This window comes from Pelodiscus sinensis, chromosome 7 (genome assembly GCF_049634645.1).
Source record: "Pelodiscus sinensis isolate JC-2024 chromosome 7, ASM4963464v1, whole genome shotgun sequence".
Taxonomy (NCBI): Eukaryota; Metazoa; Chordata; order Testudines; family Trionychidae; genus Pelodiscus; species Pelodiscus sinensis.
Window position 1 is genome coordinate 29,789,847 of NC_134717.1, and position 26,983 is coordinate 29,816,829.

At 43.4% G+C, this 26,983-nt stretch overlaps 1 protein-coding gene across 4 annotated transcripts in view; it reads left to right on the plus strand.

Annotated features, from left to right (window-relative positions):
• Nucleotides 1-26,983, plus strand: part of KCNJ3 (potassium inwardly rectifying channel subfamily J member 3) — a 202,266-nt gene that overhangs the window by 27,546 nt on the left and 147,737 nt on the right. The gene's annotated exons all lie outside the window — the stretch shown is intronic.

A 26,983-nucleotide genomic window follows, 5' to 3' on the forward strand; every position in this document is an offset into this window, starting at 1 on the left:
TCTGAATAATTTCATACAGACTGAGCTATTACCTCAGGAATGCGAGAAAAAGAAAAAAGTTGTTTCCTAAGGAATTAAATTTTACAGTTTTGACAGGACTGAACATTTAGGTCATGCACATTAGGTTAAAGTGGTAGGAGTACCACACTACAGAGGACCCTTTGAAATACTGTATTAGTTCATACTCAGTCTCATTTTTAGTAGCAAATATTATGGTAAATAGATAAATTTTATATATATTTGTGGAAGAAATACAGTATAAAACTTTGGTTTTTCACTGATGTGGTAAAAATACATATTGGGCACCTTACTGGCTTTTAAACGTATACATTATTGTAAATATTGGCAACTGTGGCTAGAAATTGCTTCTAAGTGCCAACAGGTCTTTCAGAGTACAAGTGCTGGATTTTATATATTTTGCAGCCCTCCCTGCAGGATTTTTTATGGTAAGGGCTTCCAGTGTTTTATATTGTTAGGCTATTTGCAGTCATTAATAAAATAGTGTTAGTTGCCTCCAGCGTACTGCTTAAATGACACAGAAGTATGCAATGAAAGATTTAAAATATGCTGGCTTTTTATGAATAAACATAGTGAAAAGAGCATCAGGCCACTGGAATATTAAACAAACTGCTGAAATAGTTGCAGTTGTCAAGAACTAGAATTTCACTTTCTATTATATGCAACGTAAAACTACTTTTCGGGGGGGGGGGGGGGGGGTTTCCCCACAAATGTCAGGCCATTTAGTTTGAAAAGTTTTGTGTTTGAATGAGTTTGTGGGTCACTGTAGATAGGACTAATATTTGGAAAATAGCTTGTGATATGCCTCATGTGACCTGTTTTAGTTAATCCTTGTAAGTTTGTACATATAGCACAGAACACCCTCAATGCTTGTGAGTGCTTTAGATGGGGAAAATTGCAACCTGTATTGATGAAGTTCAGATGGATTTCAGGAGGTTTTGTAATCAAAGGCAAAATTTGAACTGAAGTGTGCTCTCTTGCTCTTTTTCATAAGTGTTTCAATTGAAAGGTTATTTGGTTTTATTTAGGCTGTGGCTCAGATTTAGCTATTTTTTACTTTTACTAATTACCTATTTTTGTCATAAAATGTGTGCTGCTTCTTAAGCTTTTGCTGTTTGAAACCAAATACAGTCTGACTGTTACAATGTGTCCGCTCAACAAATATACTTCATTGAAAGTGAAACTTAATGGCTTCCAAGATCTGGTGCATCAAGTTTTTTAAGAGTAGCTTTTCATGCTTAAGACTTTTATCTGTGCTTTCACAAAAGTCTTTGGTTGGTTGGAGTTTATTGATTATCCAGTAAAGAAAGGTGGAAAGTACGCATTATACCAAGTTTTCTTGTTAAAATGAAAACAGCCTAATTTTAAAAAATATACTTTTATGATAGATCACTAATTTTAATTGGTTAGCATTGGAATGAAATTTGGCAAGCCTGCATTCAGTGTAATGTTCAAGCCTTTATTTTTGATATTAGTCATTCTATTGCTAGTCTTCAGTGATTATATGTATGAGGTGAAGGTTACTAGTTTTAATCTTTCATTTTAAATATAATGAAGGATTGAACATTTTTGCCATGTCAAATGAACGTATGAGAAACAAAGATTTGATGATATTCACAATAGTCCTGATCCCATTAAATTCAGTAGCAAAATGTCATATTGAGTGCAGTAGAATCAGGAATATGCCCCATACCTCAAAACATACATGAAGAAGCAACTGCTTTTTATTGCTTGTTAATCACCACAGTGTTTTGCATGGTTGAGGATATGCAAGGGAGTAAAATCCTATTCCCTATCATTTGAACTCTCTGTGTTTGCTCTTCTGATCAACATTACTTCCCTCTTTTAAGTTCCCAACATTGTAGGAAGCGTTCCTAGACAGTAACTACTTTAAAAGTGAGCAAGGATTTTTCTGAAGGAGTTGCAAGCAAAGAATCGGGATAGTGTGTAGGTTTTTTTTAAGCTGAATTTTAATTGAGGAGTGAGTGTCAGCCACTTAGGGAAAAAAATCTCACTTCCAGATAGCAGGTTTTCTACAGTACTTGATTCCCATGCATGTTAGTCTGTGGAATTGCAGGAAGAAAACAGGGCATGGTCTTAACTAGGGATGTACAATCTTGTTTAATTAGTTTACCAGTTAAACTTTGTGTTTAACCAGTTAACTGATTAAACAGGGGGTAGGGGACCGATAAGGGTGGTGCTTACAGGTTAACCTGTTAAACATTCACATCCCTAGTCATAATCATAGAGTCCAAACTCTTGCATCCATCTCTGTCCAAACTAAATCCTGCCACATAGCTGGTGGATTAATAGATGTCATTCATTATCTCTTTGTTGTATTGGCAAAACCATTTGTTGAAATATTGTAACTTATTTTAGTAAATTTGATTTTAAATTTAATTTTAGTGTCCAAATTACTGCACATTCCAATGCTATAATTTCAATGTGTTGAATTTATTTCCACATTTATCCTGGCATATGGTTGTTTCCTTTTTCCTAAGGTGGAATTTCCAAAAATCATATTTAAGTTTTATGCAGCCATGTACTTTATGCACCTGTTCACATGTCACATAATGCCATTTTATTATTCTGGTGGCTCTTCTGTGTAGCCATTAAATAAACCATTGTTTGCCTAGGGAACTACTTTTTTAATACTTAAAATTCAACTCTAATATCAAATCCACAGTATTTAGTTCAGTAGGGATGAACATCACTCTGCAGAGGATCAGCACGGGTGAATTTCATCCTCAATGAATTTATATTTAGAGTAGTATGCATCTCCTTTTGCATCTTCCTTTTTATTTTCATACTGATTGTACTTGTCAGCACAGATGATAAGATAAAATAATACAGCTGAACTTAAAAATATTAAGCAGCCCTGTTACACAGTCAGTTTTCTGGAGCTGCTTCCTTTGTTTATAAAATGGACTTGCAGACAGTCATTACCATGGAGAAGAGATTACTTTATATCTAATAAAAATACCACATGGAGGAGTTGTGTTTTCCTCTTCCGTTGTGAAGAGCTTGCAAACTGATCCTTCATGGCTCTTAGTAGAGTGTATTTATTAATGTTAATGTAGCAGAACGGACAGAAAAGGGCATGCTTGATATTTATTTTTTCTATAGCTTTAAATGGAAAGTCAATACTTATCTGTCTAAATGCCATCTCTGCTTTTTTATGGTAAATTCTCAATATTATACTCTTGAAAGGTACTGCGAACATAGGGCCCAATCCTGTAGTCTCAATGCGCAAAGAAATGTAATGGGTGGTTTATAGGATTAGGCCCATGGAAGACTTCTAACAATTAAATCCATTCCATTTTAATAATCTAATTATAATGAATAAAGTAAAAAAAGAAACCAACCCTTAGTTGAGAGAGAGAGAGAGAGAGAGAGAGAGAGAGAGAGAGAGAATAAATTACTAAAGCTACTATGCTGTTTTTAATGTCAAGAATACCAGTGAACAATTGAAGACTCTTCATTTCAACTGTTTTCAGCATTCTCTATTATCACATTGATACTAATACATCAGATAGTGCATCATATAAAAATTTAGCACGAGATTTATTTCATATGTTTAAAAAAAAAGGAAAAACAAAAAAAGTATTTCAGTTATACAAAGAAAAAAGGAACTTGAGAAAAGTATCGGTGAGACACAATGTAGCACTCTTTTTTAACATTGTAATTTATATTTTGAGATTTGTTTTTTAATTCTTGAATTTATTTGAAAATAATTTTTTTTTAAATGGAAAATTTTCCTTTAATACATAGCCTTAATCATAGTTAGAAATAAAACTGTTTTAAATGCAAAATTCAGTAATCACAGTTGATTGCCTTTTGAAAGTTTCTATTGCAACAGAACTAGTAATGTAATGAATGAATAGATCATTGGGAATGACTCTACTTGGTGAGAAAACGTAAAAAATAACAAATGGACCTGTAGCATGTTGGGGACTAATACAAAAAATATAGATAGTTTCATGAGCTTTTGTGTGCACAACTGACATCTTCAAATGAATGGAGCAAGGGCTCCCTTCCAGAGGTACAAATAAATAGCAGAAAAAAAGGGGGAGAAGGGGAGAGAGGGAAAAACTTTTTCCAATTTGCATATGAGGGCCAGTTCTGCAGACTCTCTAGTTGGTTCCTGAAATTACTTTGTAAAAGGATAGCCACTTTGAAATCCATTAATGAGTGCCAGGGCAAGTCAAAATGTTCCTCAACAGGTTTGTGTGTGTTCACATTTTGAATATCTGATTTGTGTCCATTAATCCTTTGTCATAAAGACAGTTTGGCCAATATACATGGTACAGGGGCATTGCTGGCACTAGATGGCATAGATCAAATTAGTTATATGAGCCTCTGATATGGTGGCTTATGTGATTAGATCTGTGATGGTGTCACTTGTGTAGATGTATGGACAGAGTTGGCACTAGAGTTTATTGCAGGGATAGGTTCTTGGGAGAGTATGCTTTGAGGCGTGATGTGTGGTTGCTGGAAATAATTTGTTTCAGGTTAGGAGGTTGTCTGTAGTGAAGATTGGCCCATCTCCTAAGGCCTATGAGAGTGAGGGATCATTTTCCAGGATAAGCTGTAGATTGTCAGTGATGCGCTAGAGCGGTTTAAGCTGCGGACTGTAGGTGATGACTAGTGGTGTTCTGTTATTTTGTTTGTTGAACCTATCTTGAAGAAGCTGATGCCTAGGTACTTGTCTGTCAGTCTGTTTTTTCACTTCCCCGGGTGGGTATTTAAGTTTTAAGAATTCCCGATAGAGATCGTGTAGGTGTTTGTGGTATTGGAGCAAATCCAGTTGTTTCTTAGGACTTGGCTATAAGCAATTGATCAGATAATGTGTCTTGGATGGAAGCTAGAGGCATATAGGTAAGTATAATGGTTGGTAGGTTTCTGGGATAGGGTGGTGGAAATGTGGCCATCATTTAATTGTACTGTAGTGTCAAGGAAGCAGATATCCTGTGTCGACTGGTACAGGCTGATGTTGATGGTGGATTGGAAGTTATTGAAATCCTGGTAGAATTCTTCAAGGGTCTCCTTCACAAGGGTCCATATGATGAAGATGTCATTGTATGAGGGGGTGAGAGCTGAGGAAACATTTGAGGTCACCCATAAAGATGTTGGTACATTGTGGGGTCATGCGGGTGCCCAAATCTATGCCACTGACCTGAAGATATAAATTGTCCCCAAATTGAAAATAGTTGCGGATGAGGAAAAAGTCACAAAGCTCAGTCACCAGGTTTCCCTCCCTTTCTCCTCTCTTTTTCTGCTATTTATTTATACCTCTGGACCCTTTCCTCCATTCATCTGAAGAAATGAGTTGTGCCCACAGAAGCTCATGATCCTGCCTGTATATTTTTTGTTAGTCTCTAGGGTGCTACAACAACATTTGTTGTTTTCAAAGTGTTTTTTCTAGTTACAGACTAACGTGGCTACCCCTATGAGACTCTGCTTGGGAAATAATCTTTAGTAGGAAACTCAGAGTTGCAAGAGAAGTGTGTTGCAGTGGAATGTTAAGTTAAAGTAAATAAAAATAGTATTTGGAAGTGGGAGGACATATCACCACACCACATATCACACACCATTTTATCTTAATGTTAAATTAGCATAATTGAGGCCCTAATTGATAATGTCTCTTTTTGGTTTTTCAGTTCTAAGGTTAAGCTTGCATAGATTTTAACATTTGCTTTGATGGGCTATTTGACAGTGAAATAAGTTTTACTCCAAATTGCCCTTTTTTTTGTGTCTCTGAGAAGTGAAATTTCAGCAAAGCTATTAACTCTCTAAACAGAAGCATGTTTTGGGGAGAAGACCAGATAACTGGGGATTACTTTTTCAGTCCCCCCTTGCCCCCCCTCCCGCCCCCGTTCCCTGCAGTCATTTTCCATGAAGAATTTCTTCAGTGCTCTTCACTCAGTTTTTTTAAATTTTGGGATTTTATTTGTGTAGGTGTGAACCAGATAGGAGGCATCAGGGAAAGGCTTTATAATCTTCCTTGGAATGCAAAGAGAATCTATAGAAAATAAATTAAGGGAGGATCTAGCAACTCCTCAGTATAGTTCCCCTTAAAAGCCATAGTTTTTTAAAAGACCGGATATTTCTTATGAGAGGTATTTTTACCTACTTAAACATAGATTGAGTAATAACTCTAATCAACACACATAAGAGAACAGCTAAAAAGTAGAGAATACTAGCAAACTAGAAGACTTCCTGAATAGATAATGCCCTCAGCATTGCGACGAGAGAAACAATAGAAGGTTAGAGTAGACTAGTGTTTGAGAAGAGGCGTGACAGTTGGCCCACTTAAATAAGGAGGGATAGAAAAATTAGAAATTTTCTCCTTTGGGAAGGAAGGCAAGACTCCAATTATTAGGGGGAGGGTAAAAGAGCATAGGAAGTATTAAGTGTGAATGTATGTATCTTCTGTACTGTTGCAGAGTCCAGTACATTTCAGTATACCTTTTCTGTTCTAACAGTGGTAACCAGAATAGATAAAACAACAGAAGATCCACAGGGAAATAGATTTAGATGATCTTATTTTTGTCTTTCTATAACCCTAAGTTGTGAATTCCCAGGAGAAAATTCAAATCAGTGGTGTGTATATGGCAGCTCTGCAACTCCACTGCTCTTTTCAACTAATAGATGAATTATAAATTCACTATAATTTCTTCCTGTCATGTAGGAAAATATAACTCTTTGTCAGGTACTTTTCCACCCATCCACTTATCTGTGAGACAGAGTAAAATAAACTAGGCAGCTCTTCCATTTTTTTATTCCCATCTGCTAGCTAAATCCTAGTCTGTCACTTTAAGAGGGTCTATTTCTGTTCCCTTCTGTTTAATGTTTGGAAAGTGCTGAACTGTGATTGACTTTACTGAAAGGACTGATAGTGCCTGAATATGTAATCATATCTGGCACATCACAATAACATTTGGTGGTCCCAGGATGTGACAATCATATTACAGAGGATATACTCCTTTATGTCCATGAAATGCTTTTGTGTAATTTTTTTGTCTCCCAGTTCTTTTCCTTACCTCACATGTTATTACAGCACATGTTTAAATTGTGAATAAAATCTTATGTATAGCAAATGCTTTGGGAACATGAAAATGTAAGGTGTCAACATTACTGGATAATCCAAAGAAAGCTGCAAAGCAATTCCAACTTGGATCTGCCAAGTTCTTCAACCCTATTTTAGATGCCTATTTTGATGGTTTTTGGGGCCACATTTTGCTAGTTCTGGTGTAAATCTGGAGTAGCTCTTCTGGAAAAACTTCTTTCGAAAGTGAGCGTCCACACAGCAAAAGCGCATTGAAAAAGTGATCTGCTTTTTTGAAAGATAGCGTCTAATCAATGTGGATGCTATCTTGCATTTAAGTTGTGATTACTAATGGACGGAGTGGCCACCAGGGCACCTATGTTTTTCCTCTTTCCTCTTCTTTCGAAAAAACCCTCTTCCCTGTCCTCACACGCCTTTTCCCAAAATAACTCTTTCGGAAAAAGGCTTCTTTCTTGTAGAAAGAGTTTTACCGTTGTTGAAAAAAACCCTGCATTCTTTCAACTTTCCGTCGAAAGAACACAATTGCAGTGTGGACGTAAGTGTAGTTTTTCTGGAAAAAAGGCCTTTTTTCCGCAGAAACTCTATAGTGTAGACATACCCTAAGCCCGTGGTCACCAACAGGTCGATCGCGAGGCCTCGACCAGTCGCTCGCGAGGCGTCCTGTCTGCCCCGCCCCCATTTCCCTCCCATCCCCAAGAAGCCCCACTACTTACCTCAAGTGAAAATTGAGGTAGTGTTGGCTTCCCGGGGATGGACAGAAGTCCCGCAGCTTAGCGCCACTTCCGGCGATTCCAGAAGTGCGCTAGCTGCTCTGCTGGGTGTACTGCGGGAGAGAGCATCGGCTCCCTGCACCGCACAGGAGGGGTGAATCAGCCCCGCGGGAGGCGTGCAGGAGGTTTCCCAGCGCGTGTGCGCGTGGGGGGCGGGTTTGGCCCCGGGGCAGGCGTGCGCACGGGGCTTCCCTGCGCGGGGGGGGTTGGCCCCCTGGGCAGGCACACGCGCGGGGCTTCCCTGCGTGGGGGGGGCGTCGGCTCGGGGGCAGCCATGCGCGGGGCTTCCCTGCGCCGTGTGGGGTCGGCCCCGGGGCAGGCACGCGCAGGTTTCCCTGGGGGGAGGGGAGAATCCTGGGAAGAGGGAGATGCAGGGGACTCTCCGCCTCCACTGGCACCCCACTCCCCAACCCCCACTCCCCAGCCACAGAACGCTGTCCCCATTCCTGTCTCCACTCCCCAAACTCTGTCCCCACTCCCCTGTCCCCAGCTACAGAACTCTGTCCCTATTCCCGTCCCCACTCCCCGAACTCTGCCCCCACTGGCACCCTGTCCCCTGCTGCAGAACCCTGTCCTCTGCCCTCCCAGCACCCTGTTCCCTCTCCCCTGCCCCCAGCTGCAGAACTCTGTCCCCACAAAATGTATAATTATAAATGCTTCATTTTAGATTTAAATAGCATGAATAAAAACAGACCATTTATTTCATAACTATAAACATGTGATTTTAATTGTATGTATCGCATAATTTAAAAATAAACTGTTTATCAGAGTGTGTAAGTGCGGGCTGGGGATAGCAAGTGATGGATAGGAGGAGAATAGAGAGGGCGGGGCAGTAGATCTTCGCCTGTTCTGAGATTTAAAAAGTGATCTAGGGTGTAAAAAGGTTGGAGACCACAGCCCTAAGCGGTGTGGCAGGACAGCCCTGCAGTTCATTAATGAGCCCTTCCCAGTCAGGCAGCTCAATGAGTGAAGCCCTGAGCTCCTGACTGGGCGGGGCTGATTAAGCAGCTGAGGGGCTGTGCTATCAGGCAGCTTAAAGGGAACATTGGTCGGGAGCCACTGACTCAGAGAAAAATCAGTCGAGGGCTGCACACAAGGCTAATAGATTTTGTGTGCTCCAGCTCTGCAGGGGGATGGCAGGGATAGCTAGAACACTAGTACAGACTCCCCAGTGCCGGCAGTAGCCCTGAGTCTCTTGGGCCAGAACTAGCAAGGTCTTAGGTTCCCCACTCCTGATGTAACTGAATGATTGATACTGCGTTCAGGTTCTGTCCTTTTTTATTTTTAAGGTTAGATTAGCATTAGGTTGGTTGTCAAATATTGTGCAAAAATTTTTAAAAATGAATAGCTAAGGTGCTGAAAAGTGAGTGTGACTCAAATTTCTGATAGTTTAGGACCTGAAAATCATCAATTGATATGTTTCTAGTCCCCAAAGTATTAAGATACCCTTATAGATGATCATGTATAAATTTTTTAAGCACCCCCAAAGCATTTATTTTCAAAATTAACTGAAGTAATTTTCCATTTTTTATTAAACATTTTTGTACTAAAGATCTGCTGTTTACATAGGAATAGTGAAACTCCCAAGAAGTTGTTACTAGACAGAAATAATGGTTGAATTTTATTCTGGATTTCCATCAGAGGCCTCAGTTGCTTCATATACTTAGGAGCCCATATCCTTTATAAATTGCAGTATTATCCTGCAGCTTACTGATAAGGTACTGAAACTGTTCCAAAGTGAGAAGTTAATCAGAATCTGGAAAATAAGAAATTGGTTCATGAATTCATTCTGAAAGCTTATTAAATGTTATTTTGAAAATGGTTAAACAGTATCTTCTGAGCACAGAAATCAAACTACCTGTCACAGATTATTCACAAAATTTAAAATATAACACTGAAAGCATGTTTTTTTATTGTGTGTGTGTGTGTGTATATAATGTTATCTGAATGATGAAAATTTAGATATCCCCTCAAAGAGCTTTCTCAAATATAAAGACTTATCTAATGAAAAAAATGCTTATCTGACAAATGAAGTCTAAAAGAAATTTGAAAGCTGCATATAAAACTTAGTCATCCTGAGTCCCAGCCCAGTGTACAATCCATTAGACCAAACTTTTTCTCATTAGGGTGTTTTTGCTTGTGTGTTTGTCCTTCATGTCAGAAAATTGAAAATAAGTTGGAACATAATAGGCATCCAAGCCACCAGCAATCTCAATTATCCAAGGAGACTGGATCTGGCTAGTGAAATGTCAAAAGTTGACAGAGCTGGCTTAGGAGAAGTTGAAACTAGGCCGGCTAAGAGATGTGTTGATTCAGCATTTTCCCTTAGTCCCAGAAAGAACTCAAAGCTGCTCTTCCTTATGGGCTGATACATGGTAGGATGCTGGTATTGCCATCTTGCCTTATCTCTATCATATCTTTTTGGGGGATCAAGAATGTTATGAGGAATGTTGGGAGCAACCAGGTGTGATATAATTTGGAAGTCTTAAAGGTTTTATCAGTATGGTTTAAGGCCTAGGGAATGGGACAGACATTGAATATGTTTTCATGGTTGATGATCTTACAAAGACAATGACTTGAAATCCTTTTAGATTATTTTATATCTGGCCGTAGTCTGATACCAGTCTGACTTGAGTGAGGAATATTATGCGGTGGTTATTTTCATCCAGCTTTTCAAAGTCAGTTCTGAAGTCAGAGATATTTCTTGCTATGTAGGATTTATTGCATGGGTTCTTCTGGGTTCCTTTTGTCACTGGCCTGATTTAATGTTATGTGAGGCTGTCAGGAAGATGGTGAAGTGGTCTGGTCTGTGATGCTATAAGCATGGAGATTCACAGCTGTGTAACTTGTCATTGAGTAGAGAGGTTGCAGTGCTTACATAACTTTTCTTAGTGGGGCTGTACTTGGATCTACAGAAAGCCTATGATACAAAGTCCTTCACCAATGGCTCTTAAGCAAACTAATCAGGTACAAATGGTCAGTGTCAAAATGTAGAAAGTAAATAACAGGGTCTTCCCATGATCTGTACGGTTCAACATATTCATAAATGAGCTGGAGAAAGGGGTAAACAGTGAGGTGGCAAAGTAGGCAAATAATACAAAATTACTCAAGATAGTTCAATCAAAAAGTAGGGATGTTAAATGTTGTTTAATCAGTGTCAGCCGACAGTCAGGGCAGTGTGTGTGTGTGTGTTTCCGAGAAAAGGTTTAATGTCCGTGTCTTTACTGCTAGGACCGGGGTCCCGTCGCAGAGGGTAGCCAGCAGGCCAACAGACGCCCCTTTATAGGAAGAGCTTATTACACCTCAGATTTTAGCTGCTAGAACACAGGGTTCCTTCGCAGCGGGCAGGACCAAGAGGTGAGACTGAGAGGTGCCCCAACGGGAAAGACTGAAAGGTGCCCCAACGGACCAGTCACCTGGGAGTGACACAAATCCAAACGCCCAAGCTCCTCCTATACCTGTCCCTTATGACCGGCTGAAGTTCTTTTAAATTGTGCTTGGTTCTGTTACAGAAGGAGTCAGGTGAAAGCTTAAACAGTTACAGGTTTATTAAAAAAAACTTATAAAAGCATATGGTTATAATTGCTATTGCTCTCTTTCTTAACTGTTAGCAAATACAGATTTTAAAAATAGTTGCAAAGAAAATAAAGATAGAAAATAGAAATAATGGTACCAAGTGACAGCTTAATCTTTAAAGAGCTCTAAGTCTATGTGTACACTTAAGACAAAGGACCACATCCAGGTACAATTTTTACCCCCTTCTGTGCCTCTCGACTCAGCGTGTCAGGCCAGGGCCGGTCTCTCAATTCCTAGGAAAGACGAATACGAGGTGGGCGTCCCCTTGGAACCTCGGGAGATCAAACACCTAACCCGACCAGCAGATAGATGGTAGATTGACGCTCAGAGTAAATGTGCTGCTGGACCCATCTTTATATCCCTGGGAGCCCGTATCCTCTTTCTTATCTAAGAGGCCAAATTGTACTGGTCCGTTTTGTGGCGCCAGTTCTTACAAGCAAGTTTCAAGTTAATTTACACTTGCAAGAGAGAGAACTAAATTATGAGTACTAGACATTTTTTTACTGGGCGAGAGATTCCTCCCCCCGCGGACGGCTGTGTTCGTATCAATATGGGTTAAGTCAAGGGCACTCCTTGGCAGCCTCTTGGTCAGCAATTGGCATATCTCTGTTTACAGCCATTCACAGTCACAGCAGCCTGGGCCTTCTGCTTTGTGTGCCCTGTATGCTCCAGGCAAGCAAAAATGGATGTTGCAGGGGGGGGTTCCTGTCTGGCTACATTCCACCCCTTGATACGACACACCACGTCCCAGGATACAAGATGGTGGTGATACCAGCACCTCTTGCCCACCTTGGGGGAATCTAGAAGTGCCCAGTGGCTGGAATAGAAAGTTCAGAATCTAGGAATTGGCTAAGGTCTCTTTCTAGTGCTATACAGGCAGTCCCCGACTTACGCGGATCCGACTTATGCCGGATCCGCACTTACGAACGGGGCTTTTCTCGCCCCGGAGCTCACAGGCGGTGGGTCACCACCCGTGTCCTCCGGGGCGAGAAAAGCTTCTCCCGGTCTCCCTGGTCTTCTGGGGGGCTCCAGCAAAGCCGCTGGACCCCCCCAGCAGACCAGGGACACCCGAGCAAAGCCGCCCAGGCGACGGGAGTCCTGCTGCCTGGGCAGCTTTGCTCGTTTGCCCCGGAGCAAAGCCGCCCAGGCAGCGGGACTCCCGCCGCCTGGGCGGCTTTGCTCCTGTCCCCCTGGTCTGCTGGAGGGGTCCAGCAAAGCCACTGGACCCCCCCCCCCCCAGCAGACCAGGGGCACCCGAGCAAAGCCGCCACCTGGGCGGCTTTGCTCCCGGGCAAATGAGCAAAGCCGCCCAGGCAGCAGCTTTGCTCTGGTGTCCCTGGTCTGCTGGGGGGGTCCAGTGGCTTTGCTGGACCCCCGCAGCAGACCAGGGGGACAGGAGGAAAGCCGCGGAGCACGCCCGCAGCGGGACAGCCCAGGAGTGCCCGGGCTGTCCCACTGCAGGCGTGCTCCAAGGCTTTGCTCCCCGTCTCCCTGCAGACCAAGGAGACGGGGAGCAAAGCCGCTGAGCACGCCCGCAGCTGGACAGCCCGGGAGCGCTTGGGTTGTCCCCCTGCGGGCGTGCTCAGCGGCTTTGCTCTCCGTCTCCCTGGTCTGCAGGGAGACGGGGAGCAAAGCCTTGGAGCATGCCCGCAGCGAGACAGCCCGGGCGCGCTTGGGCTGTTCCACTGCGGGCGTTCTCCGCGGCTTTGCTCCTGTCCCCCTGGTCTGCTGGGGGGGGGGGGTGCAACTAGTGCCCCCCCCCCAGCAGACCAGGCTTTTCTTGCCTACCCCTGGGGTAGAGCAGCTGGGGGCTGCCAGGTTGGTCCTGCAGCACCGCTCCGGACCAACCCGGCAGCACCCCAGCTGCTCTGCCCCAGGCGTCCTGATTCAGCCGCTGCTGGTCAGTTTCAGCAGCGGCTGAATCAGGACGCCTGGGGCAGAGCAGCTGGGGTGCTGTTGGGTTGCTCCAGTAACACCGAGGAGCCGCGCTACTGGAGCAACCCAGCAGCACCCCAGCTGCTCTGCCCCAGGCGTCCCCAAGTCAGCCGCTGCTGAAACTGACCAGCGGCTGACTACAGGAAGCCCGAGGCAGAGTTGCTCTGCCCCAGGATTCCTGGAATCAGCCGCTGATCCGTTTCAGCAGCAGCTGACTTGGGGACGCCTGGGTTTCTTAAGTTGAATCTGTATGTAAGTCAGAACTGGCATCCAGATTCAGCCGCTGTTTAAACTGATCAGTTTCAGCAGCGGCTGACTCCAGTTCCGACTTACATACAGATTCAACTTAAGAACAAACCTACAGTCCCTATCTTGTACGTAACCCGGGGACTGCCTGTATATCGAATGTGCACAGAAGAGATGGCTGCATTAACTAGGCATTGTACAATACATAGGGTTATGCAGAAAATGATTACAACAATTACAATGGTTAGAACAGTGGTTAAAATAAAGTGTAGGAAAGGAGTTTGGGAAAATCCCAGCTGTTGGACTAACCAATTTCGCCATGAGATGTTCACATTCTTAGTTACAGCATGTCTTACCCCATGCCGTCCGTTGCCACTTCCCTTGCCTCCCCCCAAAGTTATTTTGAGGATTGCGGTGGTCGCTGTCATCGAACCACACTGGTCTCCATTGGAAGATGTCGCTCTTGTTCCACTAGTTGTTTTGGGCTGAGAGGGACAAGCTCGATTCCCAGTCCAGTAGAGGAGTCAAGTAAGGTGTTCTGGTACAGCAGTAGCAGTTGGGATGAGGAAGAAGACCATGGCGAATTGGAGTACTATGTCTTGCTTCAGCTTAGGTTTTTTTTTTCCATAGTTCAGTCTATAACAACAGCGATTGCAAGCGCTGCAAGAGCAAGTGGTATATATACAAAAAGTTCATGGTGGTTTTCTGGATCCACACCAGTGTTGGGAGGGATACATCCCAGTGGAGCACTGTTCGGGGCCATTGCCTCTGTATCCTGTAATAAAACAAAAGGTTCGCCGGTCTTGGATACAATCCAAGCCTCAGTAATGGTTATTGGTGTCAGCCCAGCGTCTGCAGTGGTCCAGACTCCTTTTCCTTTGTGGGAGTGCAGTATGTGGGTAGGAGAGGTTCTCCTTGTAGGGAAAAATCTCTTACTGATCGGACTGTCCGTAGGGGTCTGCCGATTGAATACTGTGGTGCAAAGATTAAACAATCTGTTTTTCTATTTGCCATCTCTGGGCCTTTGGGTCCTTATGGATTCTTTACTTCCCCACTCCCATGGGTAGGCACGGGGGAGATGGGGACTCACTACCGTAAGGGCTGGGTGGTCAAAGCTATCCTATTCTTTAATACTGGCCTTCTAATTCTTTTAATTTAGTTCCATTAATTAACAATCCAATTAGTCACTGGTTCAAATATCTGGTTAGGTCTAGTGAAGTGGACACAGAGCTGGACAGATCCTTCAAACTATCTAGGATCACTCGGTTGGCTTGACTGGTGTCTAGGCCTTTACAGGCACTTGATATTACTGCATCTACCAGGACAATTTCTGGGCTATGACATAAATGTTGCTGACAGAGTTTCCAGGCCCAAAAAAAGTGAGGTCAGACAAAAATAAAGAAATTAAAAGAACTTCTCAGTCAGTCAGTCATAATCATCTGGTGTATGGGGTTATATCATACATTAAGACCATTTGAAAGAAGTAACACTTAACATAGTCCAAAAGCATGTTCAGATTCAGAAATCACAGTCGTCATGTACCTTGTGGTTGTCTGATGGAACTCTCAAGAAAATTCTGTTCACAACCAAGTGCTATACACTCTGCAGTACATAGAACATATTTTACATAATCGGAAGGACTCTCCAATGAGGTATTAAACTTCTAAAACAATTTTGGTCAGACTTAACACAGGCTGAAAACACTGCATTCTTGGTGGATAACTATTTTAAGCAATATGCAACGAGTTAAAATAATAATAAAAATATTCAGAGACGTTTGGGAAATTCTCTAACTTAGTCACCATGACTGATCTCAAATGGAAAGGCCATAGTTGAGTTTAAAACAGGAAAAAAAGGCTACAGTTAGTAAATAAGAATCTAATGCTAATCTCTTATCCTAATGCTAATTCCTTGTCTCTTGGTTCAGAGTGTTTTCTTGAAGCTTCAGATATCTAACTCAAATCTGTATCTGTGAAGAAGGGTGTGTCTCAAGGTGCTGCATTAAAACAGGGGAAAATGTGAAAATAAAATCAAGGAAGACAGGACAGTCGAATTCTGAATTTTGAGATTTTTTTATAATACTTTTACACCAATCAAGACTTCTCAGCATCAATTATGCGTGTGTTTTGCCCGTTCAGTTGATTTGCTCAAAAATTCATACTGGTTTTAGTGCTGAAAAAAGTAAGTAACTTGGTGAAAGTATATTGTTATCCAGAGGCAGAAGTAAAACCAGTGGTATCTAGTTCACAGACTGTGGACATTATTGTTCTCTTGTGTTTTGTTTACGAAATTGCAAGCTTTTCATTATGGACTGTGCTTGCATTTCAGTGTCTCGAGCATAAATATACTAACACAGTGAATTATATAAAGATTTGTGCTTCACTTAATAAAACGTTAGTAAGTAATTAGGTTATTCCCTTCATTTCACAAGATGTTGTGGCTTGTTTTTCTGGGAACAGATACAACTATCCTGGTGAGAGACTGCTGTGAGAAATGGTAGCATTGAGGTTTTAATATTATGAGTTAGTCTTTTGGAGCATTCCTTTTATCTTATGTAACCTGAATGCCTAGTCATATGATTTAGAAACATTTTGTGCATTCTTTAATCCAGTGATATGTAACCTTCTTGGACTCGTCTTCATATGCTGATTCAGAGACATGTATAAAATTGATTATACATGCCGTTTGCATACATGTATTTCAGTCTTTTCATGAACAACTATTGAAGTGATAAGTATGAGTTTGTTACTGTGGGACAGACTTGTGCAATGATCCAGAAAACTTAGGTGCACTAAAGTGTGATCTCTGATTGTATCAGAAATCCGAATAATGCTTGGAACAAGTAGAACATATCTCACAGGGGAAATATTAATTCCCAGCTCCCTAAGCGCATGTGATTTATGTCCCTTGTGCAAGTGAAGCATTTGTATTTTGTTTAAAAAAAATATTATGTCTTAAATGAAGCTTGGAAGGAGTGAGTGCAAGTTAACCTTGAGGTAATTGTAGTAAAATGAAAGCCCAACCATGGTAGGCACTGATTTATTGCAGCCTGCAAAATCCATGAACATTGTTTAGACATTTGTATAGAGGGAAAAAATTCTTCTGTTTCCCCACAAAGTGAGTTTAATGCTGTAGTGGCTATTGTTATTTCTTCTATGCTGAACACTCATGTCACATTCTGTGTGGGATGCGTTTTTATCATAACATTCAGAATAGTCTTGAAGGTGTGATTTCTTCTTTGCACATAAAGTATTGAATTGTTCCCTTCAAGGGAAAGGAAAACTCCATAAGGACCTCTCTGTGGAATTTCTTTTCTATCATCCTGCCCTTGATGGGAGTATAAATTGGAGCAGACTGAAGTCATTATCTCACTCTTCTTCCGTACAGTGTTTCTTGCTGCCTTTCACTAGTGTAAACTGTAGATTTTCCAGGCAAAAAATACAGAAAGAATATTTTTGCTAAAATGGCACTCTGTAGCAAATCCAGTAAAAACTCTACTAGATATTGCAATATGTGTATGAAGAAAATAGCTTCTATATAGGCTTGAGAAGATTCAACTCAAATTGTTAATCAGTAAATGTCAGATTCATCAGACATGCAGAAATTGACAAAAATGTCAGTTGTAATCGATGAGCACAGCCTTCTCCCTGCATCTTTCATTCACAGGGATCTAGTATCTTCTACCTCACATGCTTACATGGAGCCTCACTGTAACTGGCTCCATTTGCTCACTCACCAGCTGGGCGGAGCTTAGTGGCAATGATGCAGATTTCTGTTACTATTTTTTGGGTTCAGTCCTACAAGGAGGACTGAATCCATTTTAGTGTCTGGACCCTGCCCATGCCACTCATATGAAACAGCAGAATCTTGCTTTCACTGCTCGTTTTTTGCTAAGCACTGGTGATTTCCAGTATTGAAATTGGAATGCTTCATAATGTTTTTCGTCTCTAAATAAAAATCAGTTGCATGACTGTAGTAGATGTGAGACTCTGTAAAGCCAGTGTTATGATCTCTTGCATAGACCAGCCAGATTGAATTTCTTTATATGGTCGCACAACTAGTTGTGTCCATTGATACATTGATTCGAACAGATGCTCATATTCAATATGTTGCAGAGAATGCCAGGTTATCATTAAGAAACTGGAGTTATGTGACAGCAGGAAATAGTAAATCTTTTATTGTATGTGGATCTATAACCTAGAAAAAAACCTTTTGTATTAGGTGCTTATAAGGAACTGATGTTTTCAATAAAGTCTCTAGTGTCTGTTATCTATCAAACAGAAGCAATAGCTTGAAAACTGACAATGCTGTGCCCAAGTAAAAACTGTTTGAAGAACTGTCAACCTTCAGTCCCTTTTTAGCAAGGATGGTGAAGCCAAATCCCAAGGGCTACTGCTGGAAATGTCAAAAATCAGGTTTCACTGACTCTGCATGATAAAGTGCCAAAGAGGTTTATTTGTACATTGTTGTGCTGTAACATAGAAGTATCATCCCTATCTGTGGTGATAGAACAGTAACATTTTGCTGTGAACATGGAGTCAGTTAACACTTTGCATTGCCCCCCCCCCCCTTTTGTTCTGGTGTGACAAAGCATACAGAATCTTACACCATAGTTTGGTATGTTGGTGCATACAGTGTGTTATGCAGCACATAGACTACAGTGTGTGGAGGGTCAGGAGTCAAATTAACAGTATTTCTGTAGTAGTGGGTCCAGGAAAAGTTCTGTATGGGTCATCCCATGTCCAGAGCCAGTTTAACCCAACACTGAGAGTGAGATTGCCCCACACTCATCCAACAGCGGTGGGTTGTGTCCCACAGGCTGGGCCTGGCTTCCCATTCTGGGCATTGTGACCTAGTGCATGGGTCTGTAATATCACTCAGATTTGAAAGATCACTCATCATTATCCTTTGGTTTTGGTTCTTCCTTCAAGTCAACATGCTGTGGAAAAGAACTCCAAGTGAGTTCATCACACTGCAATCGCTGCTGCCTCAAAGATGGGAGTGCATTGGACTGGCAGGGAAAAGAGTATTGGCTGTTTTAAGTCTCCTCTTCCCTTGTGGGTTGGTAGGCAGAGTGTCTGGGATTGACAGGAGGAAAGGCATGACCTGACCTTGTGATTGGGCCAGTAGTGCTCAAGTTAGCAATTAGGCCCCTGTGTATCCCGAGGAGGGTTTATAAACTTTGTCCCTCCACTTGGAGCCCCCTCTTGTGTCCTGATTTTTAGCTGGGATCTCAGGAGTTATTGTAGGAGCAGATTTCTTGGTCTGCTGTGGAGATTGCACTAGCTGCCTTTTTGGGCAATGGGAAGGAATTTGTCCTTGAATGCCAAATTGACTGAGGTGGGCAGGAAGGGTGTTTCCCTTTTTTGTTTAGTTTGTTTTGTTTCCTCCCTAGCACTTTGGTGACCCAGTGGGATAGGTGAGGAGGTAAGATTAAAATTGCTGCATCTTAGTAGTTGGTGGCTGTCCACTGCAGGTGTTTGACTGGTTTCCTGATACACCAGAACTAGAAGCAGACTTAAGGAAAGGTATTGTGTAAAAAGCTGTGTGATGGGAGTTTGGGTTACTAGGAGAGACTCTTTCCCCAGTCTCTTAACTCTCTTAGGGTATGTCTACACTACAAAGTTAGTTCGAACTAACGGACGTTAGTTCGAACTAACTTTCATAGGCGCTACACTAGCGCTCCGTTAGTTCGAACTTAATTCGAACTAACGGAGCGCTTAGTTCGAACTAGGTAAACCTCATTTTACGAGGACTAACGCCTAGTTCGAACTAGCTAGTTCGAATTAAGGGCTGTGTAGACCCTTAATTCGAACTAGTGGGAGGCTAAGGCTTCCCAGGTTTCCCTGGTGGCCACTCTGGCCAACACCAGGGAAACTCTATTGCCCCCCTCCCGGCCCCGGAGCCCTTAAAGGGCCATGGGCTGGCTACTCACTTTGTGCCAGTTGCAAGGCTGCAAGCACCCGTGCCTGCACAGCCTGCACCTGCCACACCATGAGCCAACCATCCGAGGGCTCCCAGCCCTCCACTGCTCCCCAGGACCAGCCTGGCGGCTCCCAGGAGCCTGCCCGGGGGCGCAAAAGGCGGGCGCCCGCTTGGTCAAGTGCGGAGATCGTGGACCTCATCGAGGTTTGGGGGGAAGCCTCCAATGGCCACGATCTCCACACTAGCCACCGGAACGCAGTCGTCTACGGACGCATGGCTGCCAGCCTGGCTTCCAGGGACCACCAGCGCAGCCGGGAGCAGGTGCGCTGCAAAATAAAGGGCTTGCGGCAGTCCTACTCCCGGGCCTGCCTGCCAGGGGCCGACCCGGAGGCCTGCCCCCACTTCCATGCCCTGGACCGCATCCTGGGGGCTCATGTCGTCCCTTCCCCCCGGGACGTGATTGACCCCGGGGCAGAGGGACTGCTCCTGGACACCGAGGAGAGGCAGGGGGCTGACGTTCCCCAGGAGGTGCCAGGCAGCCTCGAGCCATTGCTGGCAGGCTTGCAGCAGCAAGTCCAGAAAGTGCACCAGAAGGTGCAGGGCGAGCCGTGGCTCCATGTAGCCACCTGCGGCGGTCCCCCCCGAAGGGAAGCACCGACACAGACGGGCACAGAGACCGACGCTTTGCTGTCCCTCGGCGAGGTTGGCAAGCAAGCAGGAAAAGCTGAGAACCGGCTGTCCAGGGGGGTCCCTTTAAGCACGAGCCTCAGATAGCCTCAGACAGCAGCCACACAAAGCAACTACTGACCTGATGCCCTGCCAGAACCGGTTTCAGCTGCCCTTAAATGCCCCCCTGCGTCCAATCAGTGTGGACGCGCTAGTTCGAATTAGCAAAACGCTAATTCGAACTAGTTTTTTAGTCTAGATCCGTTAGTTCGAATTAGCTTAGTTCGAATTAACTAATTCGAACTAAGTTAGTTCGAATTAACGTTGTAGTGTAGACGTACCCTCAGAGCGCAGAGCATGGAGGGGTCCTAACAGGCTAGCAACCAGCTGTGGAGGGGTTGGGATTGACAGCAGCCCTCCCATTGGCAGAAACAGTTATGGAAGGAATTGTGGCCAGTAAAAATTACTGTTTGATAATTCTCAGATAAGAGAGGCTGCAGCCTTATTAACTTACTAAATCACATTTCTTTCATCTTGTCTTTCTTCCTGCGTTTCCAGGACAAACAATAGTGCTAGCCAAAGATTCCAGTGGAAACCAGTGGGAAGAGAATGTTGTATTAATTTAGATGGAATGTATGGGCCCGAACATCCTAATATGTTAACTTAAACCCATCCTTGTCCAATGTTAATGAAGGTTTGGTAACAGAGACCTCAGCGTGCTTAGTTTATGGCACAAAAATAATGAATCATCCTTTAAATGTTTTATTAAAAATACAGGTGCAGGGAGAATAATTTAAAGGATTTGAATATGAAGTATTAAATAAGGTTTTAATTTTACCATCTTTTTAGTTGCAGAGATTATTAGAAGGAAAAATACCTCCTTGTTTGACGGCCTTTTTATTATTTTAAAGGTGGCAATAACTGTCCTTTTGGGGGAAAATGGAAAAAATTAGCTGAGATGGACTGGAAGAGTTGTTGCTGCTGATCTCCTATTTCCTAGAAGAGAAAATGAGACAAACACACACAAAAAGAAAGAGAAAAGTACAGGCAGTCCCCGACTTATGCGGATCCGACTTAGGTCGGCTCCGAAGTTACGAACGGGGCTGCCCCAGAGTACACGGACTGCGGGACCTCTCGGTCCTGCCACCCGTGTACTCCGGGGCTTTCTCTGCGTCTCCCTGGTCTGCAGACCAGGAAGACACACACCAAAGCTGCGGAGGGGTTCGGGCAGCTGAGGGGCGCCTGGGCTGCCCGAGCCCCCTCACCCGCCCCCCTCCCCCCCGCGGCTTTGCAAAGCCGCGGGGAAGCTGGCAGCGGAGCAGTCCAGGCGCGCCTGGGCTGCCTTGCTGCCCGAGCCCCCCCACAGCTTTGCAAAGCCGCGGGGAGGCTCGGGCAGCGAGGCAGCCCAGGCGCGCCTCGACTGCTTCGCTGCCGGCTTCCCTGCGGCGTTGCAAAGCCGCGGGGAAGCCGGCAGCGGAGCAGTCCAGGCGCGCTGTGGGGGAAGCCGGCAGCGGGACAGCCCAGACGCCCCGCGGCTGTCCTGCTGCCGGCGTCCTCAGAGGCTTTGCTCCCCGTCTCCCTGGTCTGCTGGTCTCAGTCCACCGCCCGTGTCTTCCTGGTCTGCTGGGGGGGGGGGGGGGGGCGCAGCTAGTACGCCCCCCGCCCCTCCCCCCCAGCAGACTAGGCTTTTCTCCGGACGCCTGTGTCTACACGCGGCAGTGAAACGGGCGTTCGAAATAAAGCCCTATTTCAAATTACCTATTAAACCTCATTACAGGAGGAATAACAGGTAGTTCGAAATAGGGCTTTATTTCGAACGCCCATTTCACTGCCGCGTGTAAACGCGGGCAGTTATTCGGGGCTTGTAAATTTCAAAAATGGCGCCTGGCCGGGAAGATGCAAATCAAGTGCGGGATAGTTAAATCCCGGGCTTGATTTGCAATTCTGAATGCCTACATTTGCAGCCCTATTCCGAAATAGGCTGTAAGTGTGGACATACCCTATCTTTAAGGACTCCAAAAGGGAGTGATAGATGGATTAGCCCATTCACTCATTATTTTGTGTGCCCGATAGGTCTCACAGCCAGTATACCAGTTTTGGCTTATTCATTTTCGGTTCTCAACTCCTTTTCTTTACCAGGTATGATCTTTACTTAATCCTTAAATTATAACAATAGGTCTTTTTATTGGGATTAATTCATCCTTTCTGTCTCTCTTTCATGTTTTTCCATCAGTGTTTGTTGTTATCTTATTGTGACATCTTACAAACTCAACTGAGCTGACAAAGTAAATGTTTTGGTCCAGTTATTACAACAGGAGGAATGCAAATCCTGTCATTGCGTGTAAAATCAAAATATGCCTCTTGGGGAGAGTCTGCTCTCACTGATTCAAACTGTATCCTTTCTTCATTAGCAGGTGAAAGCTAATTCTGGGATAAAATAGTAGAGAAACATCTATTTAAAAAAACTTACATAAGTTGCCTACATGGGAAGAAATAATTGATAACAATCTCTTTTAATCTTGTAGAGAAAGATAAAACAATCCAATGTCTGGAAGCTGAAACTAAACACAGTGAAACTGGAAATACAGCATAATTTTTTAACGGTGAGGTAATTAATCACTGGAACAAGGGTTACCAAGGGCTGTGGTTTGGTCTTCATCACTGATCACATGTTTTTCTGAAAGATATGCTGTAGGAATTAGTTTCAGCTTTGAGTTCTATAGGTCAGAATGATCACAAGGGTCCCTTCTGGCCGTCTAATCTATGCATATAATTAGATTTGAAACAGGGTATGCCCAGTTTGAGTTTATTTCTATCTCCTGTTGTTGAACTGTTTTATTAAGTATGATAAATACTATTGTATCAGAAAGAGGCAGCAACGGCTCCATGGGAGGAGGCAAGGGTGCAGCGGTGGTGTTCTACTTTTGACATGTACAAGAGTCTTTGCTGGGACTCTTGTACATTTCAAAGTGGAAGCACCTCATGGAGCCAAGAGTCAACGGGGGACTCCCCACTGGCCCTGGGCTCCACACGGCGTTTCAGTCTGGGAAATGCACATGAGCCCCTACTGGGGACTCTTGTACATTTCAAAGGCGGAACACTGAATGGCACTTCCGCCTTTGAAATGTAGCAACAGCTGGATAGGCTCTTGCTAGATTTCAAAGTGGAAGTGCCCTTATCGACTAACTGAATAGTCGATGAAAATTCCATTGACTATTCGAGTAATTGATTAATCAGATTTTAACATCCCTAATGTCTACACAGTAAAGAAAACCCCTGTCCATGTTAGCCAAAGTGGAGCTTAGGCTGTGGGGCTGCTTCATTGCTGGGCAGACTTCTGGGCTCAGCGCTTAGGACTCTCCCACCCTGCAGGATCTAGAGCCTGGGTTCCAACCTGTCACTATACAGTCCAGGTGCTACGGGGAGTTGAGGTTGATCCAGGTGCAGGGGCTCCGTGACCTGGTCTGTTTACAGGGACCTGATAGAGGCAGAAAGGGGTGGGGCAACGACTAGTTGACTACAGTGTTGACTAACCAATAAGCTTTTGCTTATCGGATAGTCAGCTAGTCGATTAGTCACTTACATCCATAGTAGACATACCCTTAATATCTTCTGTGCTTCACAGACAGAAGTTTTAGTATTGCCATCTGCACTCTGCAGCCATATAGATATGCTAATGTGCCTGGTAAGGAATCTAGTTATCAAAAAACATTTCCTGAAACTTTTTTGTCGTCTGTATTCCTATAGATACGCTTGCTGAAAAAGTTTTGAAATAAATTTCCAAAATAATTGAAAAATGGGGGTTTGGCATCATGGGGGTTTGAGTGCAGAGGGCTTAGTGAGGAGCGGTCTGGAAGCAGGGGTGAAAGTCTGGATGAAGAATGTGGGGCTTTGAAGGGGTGGTGTGTGTGTGTGGCATCCTATTGCATGGGGTTGGGCAGGTAGTGGCAGTTCCCCATACAGTGGCCTCGGGAGGTTCCAGGGGTGGGTCTGACTTGTCCCCAGTCCCAGCTCTGGAAATGGGCCTTACAGACCTCCATCCCCTTAGCAGCTGGAGCCTGGTGTGGAGTAGGAACTACTGACTGGGGTGTACCCTACTCTTCCCTTTCTCAGTTCCAGGTACATTGCAATAGCAAGTGAAAGGGATAGTCTTATATGCATGCCTAGCTCTGTCCCCAGAGCAGTGATTTACATCTTCCCTGGTTTCTTCCAGTAGGCTCGCTTTAGACCACTGCCTGGGATCAGCTATTCTGCAGGGAAATATCTAAAATCTGTGGGGCACATTAATTCTGTGTCTGCACAGTGGAGAATTCCTCCAGGAGTTATATATATACAGTGAGAGAGCGAGCAGAATAATTGGTAATGAAAACAAATTGCAGTATCTTCTTAATAACTCTGCCAATGCTGGATTATTTCCTACATTATGTTGTTAAATTCTTTGACTTGTCTAGTTTTAATGATTCAAGTGAAGCTGGAATGATATAGGAAATTGGCAAATAATTGTTGAATTAACCCCCTCAATCCCAAATTCATACCTCTGGATTTGCAGCACAGATAATCTTTCAGAATCATCAGTGTCAAGGACTAACAGTTCTGCCATGCAATAGTCATTGCACGATTAAGGAATTTTAGTGTTTTTCAGTCCCAGATTTAATACATTATCCACATTACTTGCATCACTACTATCATCTTCCTGGAGTCAGTTTTTGGCAAGTTATGTTTGTTTCAAGTGCCTTAACTATGCATTTCCCTACATTACCATGTTTGGATTTCTTTCAAGTTTAATCTTAACTCTGAACTTCCTAGTTTTGTATTGTTTTCTGATAATCATAACATTGTAATGCTTTTTAAGTCGTCATTATGTGTACTGAACCTTAACACCGGATTAATGAAGTATTTTTGTTAGAGATAAATATTAGAGTGAAATACTAGGTTCTTTGAATACACTGGGACCAGATCTCACCCTTTCTGATTTAGCTAATGTACAGTAAGATGAGGATTCAATTACCATATGTTCAACATTTCTTCCATTCGAGTCACCTTCATTGAAAATACTTGGGAAACGTTCAAGTTTTATCATTTCCCTGCCATGTTCTAAGTGTCATTTTTGTTACATTATTGCAATAACTGGCTCATTACAAGGAAAAGAACAGTACAATCAAAATCTGCCTTGGTTACTGCAATTCTTTCATTGTATAAAAAGAGCCATAATATTGCCATCAAATCATTTGGATTAGAATAGACGTTTAGTGGGTCAGCTCCACCCCTCCCTCTGCAATATGAAAAGTTGTTGCATGTACTTCAATGACAACCTTAAAGACCATAATAATTGAAAATATATTTTTTAAATAGTTTCACGATGGTTTGCATAAATATAAATTTAAGTATGCTAGCTTCTTATCTGCCTATAATTTTGCACAAGACAGCATTGTGGGCAAATTTAGATGTGACCTTGAAAGACTAATGCTTTGCAATGCTAATAGCATATCATTAAATGTACTGCTTGATATTAGGATTTGTAGAATACTAGGGAAGTATATCAGTATTTTTCATTACCAAAGTTAATGTACTGCTCTGAATTACCTTTTGTAAAAATTAGTTTAAAATATCACAACCACATAGGTGAAGTGAGATTCTAGTCCAGCCCTATGTCTGTGATTCAGCAAGTTTGGTGGATTGGCAAAAAGTTTTGTAACAGAGAGAGAAAATGAACATGACATTTTTACATGGCGTGTAAAAGAACCACACCTGTTAAGACCTGTTAGAGTATGTCTACACAGAAGAGAAGAACTCATGGCTGAGTAGTGCCACCTGACTTGGAATTGTGGGACTTGGGCTGCAGGACTTGGTGTGCAGTATTCTGGGTTTGAGGCACAGGCTGGAGCCTGGACTCCAGGACTGTGAGGTGGAAGGGTCCCTGTACTAAAAGCCCACACAGCCATGAAATAGCCTCACACAGCCTGAACTGTGCAAGCCTGACCAACGTCAGGCTTTAAATAGAAAATGCCAGTGTGAGACAAGGTGGGCGTGGTAGTGTGGAAAATCAGATTTATGGATGCCTTGGGAATGGGGGTTGTTCATAACTCTGAAGAAGACATTACAGATGTCAGCCTCAGAGGCGAAGGGGGTTTGGGTTGCAGTCACGGAGTGGGGAGGAAAGGGCTCCTGGGAGAAGCGGGGGTCAGGGCTTCTGCCCCACAGGAGTAATAGGGCTCATGGCTTTAGATGCAGGGGAAATGCTGAGGCATACTGCTTCATCCCTGCAGCTCCATTCCTGGCTTCAGCCCTGGAGAGTGGGATGCCTCAGGACCTCTCATGGCTCCACTGTTGATTTCAGTGAATGTGAGGGAAACATGCTGGGGCTTGGGACATTAGCTATGGGAGGAGTGCTGGGTCTGGAACTAGAAATAGAACTACAGGACCTTGGTATTCCTCCTCATACCTAAAGCTTGTGACTCTCGTGGGCCTGAAGCTGGGAACCAAGCCATGCGGCTGAAGCCTGGAGCCATAGAGCTCCTCCCGGATCTAAAGCCCTGAGCTGCAGTGGTCCTGAGTGCAAGAAGCTCTTAGCCTCCCATTTGGAGCCCTTGTCCCTCCTCTCTGCAGCTGCAACCCCAACCTTAACCCCCTGTGGCTAAAGTCTGGAGTACCCCAAATCCTAGTAATTTTATAGTATGTTGGAGAAGGTGGCTCAGAAAAAACAAACAAGAAAAAGATTGAGAACTTCTGCCGTACATTATTTGCTTTTTTCTTATGCTGCTGCCTAATTGATTACTTC